Raw genomic sequence first — 5359 nt, forward strand, 5'->3', positions numbered from 1 at the left:
TATCATTGAGGACAATTCTAAGTTCCAAAAATGCCCCCATATCACACCTCTTATTCTCTCTACCTGCCTTCAGCAACTCCTGCAACTACTGTCACCACACCAATGATAAAGTTTCTTCCATTGCTAAAGTCACAATGATTCTATAGTAGAATACCAGTAAGTCCACTCTAATCCATATTTTATTCCTCCATCCTGAGGACCCTGGGATGGCAATGTCTACTCCACCTCTAAATCGAGAGGGGACTGAGATCCCATATGGCTGATGAATGGAATTCTCCTGCTTATAGTTGTAAACTCTCTTGGTTCCTTGGTGGTGATTGACCATCCTCACCTCCTTGTTAGCTGACCTGGTTTTACTTTTTTGTCTTTTTAAAATATTTTGTAATCATTTTCAATTCTTCACTTTGCTCTTCCAGTTCTCTTTTGAAAATCTAGTTTTAACTTATCATCTGTCCGAACCGGCAGGGGTGGATTCCAGGGGCCTGTGGGAAGAAGTGGGGGCAGGGGATGAGAAAGAATGGAGGCAAGACAGGATTCCGATTAAGCCTCATTTATTGGGGGTAAAACACGGGGATATATAGAGAGGGAAGGGAATGTGTACATAGGTGATAGGCTGGTTTTGCGGGTGGCAGACGTCCAAGGAGGGGATTGGCTGAAAGTTCGTGCCGGGTCTGCAGTGTTTCACGCCTTGTGCATGCGTATTGCTGTGGTCACCTGAGCTGCAGCGGGAAGGGGAGAACAAAGAAGCAGGGAGGAAGAAGAATAAGGAAATGACAGGGCAGATTTGAATTCCGCCATGTTGCGGCAGGCTGTAAATAGGTCTCACAGCGGATGGCTCCCTACAGGTCCCCCTTTTCTGTTTAATGAGTTATGAATTGAAGAAAGGAACAGCCAGTGACGGCTCATGATAGAGCAGGGCTATTTTCAGTAGTGGCATGCGGCTGCAAGGTGCTCCCGTGCTGAAAGGGGGGCTGTGCCTGTCTTAGGTCGGGGTTGCACCCGGTAAGTGATTCATCTTACCTGGTATGCCATCAATCTTACCCGTCATTGGGAATCATGGCAGCAAAAGGCCACGTCCCTGTCTTAGGTTGACTGATGGGTCAGCCCAGTTGCCCGTCATGGGCTAACCAGTCCAGCGCATCAGCGACAGATGGCTTGCAATTACAGCAAGCTATAACGGGGAGCCCTATACTGAGCATGACATGCATGACATACTGAGATTAGTGGGTGAGGCCACACCCACCCTGGTCTGTTTAAGCCAGGGTGCCCGCTGCCCTTATGAGCTGCTAAATCCCTTACTGAAGCAGTTCAGCGATATCAATTAAACAGAGAAGGGTAAGCCGTGATAGGGCCAGTGGCGACCGTGGGCAGAGAAAACAGGCAAGGAAAGTAAACACTATTAGAATATAGGTTGGTAATAAGGTAACATAAGAAATATGCATTTTCAAAGATCGGTTGTTTGTAACTTAACTGTCTTTTCTTTCAAGGTAAAATAACAAATGTCTTGTAATTAGTTTGAAATAAAAAGCTGCTTTTCAGGATCTGATTTTTAAAAAACAGGTTTAAACATTATTTCCTTTAAAAGAGATAAGACCCTTTCTTCCTTGAACACTGAGGAAATGATGAGGTTAAAGCATAAGAAGCTGTTCTGATAAAACAGACTCTTTGTATACTGATTATTCAGGATATAAACTTTCCATAAACTTCACCAGAACAGACTAATGATTTCAGAGACTTTGGAAAAGAACAATATTTTTAACTTCGATACATACTACTTGATACTAAGGCTTTTTCAAACTTTATAGACAGACCCATCAAATCTTACTTAACTTTAACCATAAAAATTTCTTTCCACAAACCTTCTACACTTTCAGTATTCATTTGTCCCACATTTTACTCTTTCTCAATAATCAATCATTTTATTTCAGGATAAAATCATCTCCTGTTTCCTTAGTAATAAAAACACATTCCATATATCCCACATACTAAGTTACCAGGCAAACTTCTTACAACATATCACTGCCATCAACACTAAATGAGGTTGTTAAAATAATGAACTTTTCTTTAGTTTAAATACTTAGTAGCACGTAATACCAGAAACAGTCCCCTAGAAGCCAGTTTGCAGGGAAGACTAGCCACCAACAAGTTTTCCTGTTATAAAATTACCTTTTATTATTTATCATCATCAATTCAGTTTTATATATATTTAATAATGACTTTTTGGAATTAGCCATTTAAATACCTTAATTTAAACAATGCTTCATTAAACTTCTTATAATTATCCATAACCATATAGACCATATTATTTTAAGACGTCTTTTACCCTCACAGAACACATTCCCTTACTTAAAGTTACCACAATACCTTCTACAACTCGCCACATGCAAATTAAGTTCCAAGAGTTTATGAAAAATTAGCCATCCTATTTTAGGACAAAACACCTTTTTGCAAAGACTTATTAAATTTCAGTTAGCATTTTCACAAACTTTTAACCAAATATTCATTTAAGTTTTACATCCTTCATATTATCCTGTGAAGAAAAATAAGTTATTCATTTCAATCTAGGCAAGAACCATTTTTTATGAAAAGGCATAGTAATTTTGTTAATCAAGACTTACAATTTTTATCATTGTAGGTATCTTATTAACATTTAAACTTATGTATTAATATAATAAACTTAAGTATTAATATAAGCGCTTATTTAATTTTTGGCCATTTGAATAGAGCTCTATTTTTTTTTTTTTAACTAATTTATATTACCATCCGGAGGTATCACAATATACAGTGACATTGAATGAACAGACAGACAAACACAAAACAATTACAACACATTAACAGAAACATACAATTTATTTACAATCGACTCATAATTCTTTACTTTCTTGGTATAGCTGCTTTTAAATCCTCTGTTATATAGCACATCTTAGATTGTACCTTTCAAGATTTCTTCTGGAATTCATGTTGCCTGTAATATGCAAGCTTGTGCTTGGAAACATTTTTATTAGTTATCAGCAATCAGTTAAAATAACTTGAGCAGCAGTTAGGCAGACCACTAGCACACATTTTTGGATTATTACTGTAAGACTATACTGAGACTTGAAGTTCTGGAGATAATTATTGATTTAAAACTGAAAATTCCTTTTAGACCTTGATAAAAATTTTGTACTCATTTTATTATCTTGGTTAAATAAGCCCAATCAGAATTAGCATGGAAATAAAACAAAACACAAATGTTGCCACGTTTTTCTCTCATACCAGTGGATTAACTATATTAGCCTTCACTAGCCCAGAGCTACATTGTCATGTAGATAGTAGGGAGTTGTGAAAGGATTGGCGTTTGCCGGAAGAAAGTTGATTGCCTTATAAGCTTGTTTGGATTTTGGGGCTTGTGGCTGGCCTTGTTGATAGGCGGGGCCAATTTCAGAACAAAGCCTGATGTAACCAGACAAGTTCTTCTTCTTTCTATCAGGTCTTAACTGCGGCCTGATAAGCCGCATTTGCATTTACAAAGGCGATTTGCTTTACATAGTCTGTTTCTGTGTTGGTATCGCCAAACAGCCTTTCGCAGCCCTGCACAATCTGCCTACAAAATCTGAAAAAGGCTCCTCTGGCCCCTGTTTAATATAGTGAGGGAGGAAGCAGGGCGTTCTTTTGAGCGCAACCTTTTCCAAGCCTTAAGGGCAGCAGTTTGAATTTGAGCAAATAGGCCAGGGTCATACCTACATTGGTTTGTATTATCTCTATAATCATTTGACCCTGTGAGCATATCAATAGTCCACCCATTGTTGCCGGCCTGAGCTTTACACTTGGCTGTATCAGCACAGAACTCGGCGTACTAGGAATCTCCCGCACTGAGAGCAGAGCGAGCAAGAGTACGCCAACCATGAGGTGTAAGCCAGGCATCGGCAATGTGCTCCAAGATGGTAATAGTATACGGGGCAGTGGGCCCATAGGTAGAGGCGGCAGACTTAAGCTCTTTTAAATTTTTAAACGGAAAAGTGGAGTGTACCCGAACTTGCTCATCATCATCATTTCTTTTTTCGGTAACCGGGTAAGCAGAGGTAATTACAGGGGGGTGGGATGGAGAAAAGTTAGGAGGGAATTTAGGTCACGGTTTTAGCACAGGTGGCGGGGAACTACAGCTGGGCAAAAGGTCGAATTCTTTTAGCTGCTGTAGCTCCTTTTATGAGTTGTAAATGCTCCCTTCCTATGGAAACCAGGGATAAACTTCTTTTAGGAAGGCAAAGAATTTAGAGAATTCTTTAGTATTAACCTTTACTCCTCTCGTCCTAAAGGAGGCCTGCAGGCCGGATAGGAAAAGGGAAGAGGATGCCTGCCCCATTGTTGCCGATCACCCACCGAGACGCTCTGCAGAAGATAGCCAGTCTTCTGAAGGTCTCCACCGCTGGAGCTGATGGCTCGGGTTACTGCAGCCCAAGCTGATAGCCTGGGTCTGCCCAGCCCAAGCTGATAGCCTGGGTCTGCCCAGCCCAAGCTGATGGCTTGGGTTTCTTCGGCCCCAGCTGATGGCTTGGGGTACCTGCGCAGGCTTTACAGCGTCAGCCAGAACTTTTTCCCCAGGTCCCGTCAATGTAGGGCGCCACTTGTCCGAACCGGCGGGGGCGGATTCCAGGGGCCTGTGGGAAGAAGTGGGGGCAGGGGACGAGAAAGAATGGAGGCAAGACAGGATTCCGATTAAGCCTCGTTTATTGGGGGTAAAACATGGGGATATATAGAGAGGGAAGGGAACGTGTACATAGGTGATAGGCTGGTTTTGCGGGTGGCAGACGTCCAAGGAGGGGATTGGCTGAAAGTTCGTGCCGGGTCTGCAGTGTTTCACGCCTTGCGCATGCGTATTGCTGTGGTCACCTGAGCTGCAGCGGGACGGGGAGAACAAAGAAGCAGGGAGGAAGAAGAATAAGGAAATGACAGGGCAGATTTGAATTCCACCATGTTGTGAGATCCACCATGTTGTGGCAGGTTGTAAATAGGTCTCACAGTGGATGGCTCCCTACAATCATCACCTCTTAAGTCTATTTTTTGAGATTACTTTTCTGATACCCTGTCATCTTAAACTATCTTGAGTGTGTGAATTAATATTTGTCTGTGAAATTTTATTCTAATTATTATCCTGTAATATAAGCTTTGGCAGTCTTCAGTTTTTTTGGTTTCTATTAAATAGCGTTGAATTATGGCAGTTTTTATTTTACTTGAAATAAGGTAACCAAACATTTAAACAAATGCATATATAGTGGATAGCACTATAAATTTGGGGGGGAAATTTCTCACCTTATCTATGTTGTAGAGACAGGTTTCCTTTCATGTCTTAATGTTTCTCTTAAAGATTTTGCAGTCCAAG

General features: G+C 41.0%; 1 long non-coding RNA gene across 1 annotated transcript; it reads right to left on the bottom strand.

Annotated features, from left to right (window-relative positions):
- Positions 1-534: 534 nt before the first annotated feature.
- LOC139440188 (uncharacterized) lies at positions 535-4684 on the bottom strand. Its single transcript, XR_011650336.1, has 2 exons — positions 4360-4684; positions 535-719 (listed from the first exon to the last, which is right to left on the bottom strand). It is a non-coding gene; the product is annotated as an uncharacterized lncRNA (long non-coding RNA).
- Positions 4685-5359: the final 675 nt, after the last annotated feature.

Source organism: Dasypus novemcinctus, chromosome 1, assembly GCF_030445035.2.
Source record: "Dasypus novemcinctus isolate mDasNov1 chromosome 1, mDasNov1.1.hap2, whole genome shotgun sequence".
In the NCBI taxonomy this organism is placed as follows: domain Eukaryota; kingdom Metazoa; phylum Chordata; class Mammalia; order Cingulata; family Dasypodidae; genus Dasypus; species Dasypus novemcinctus.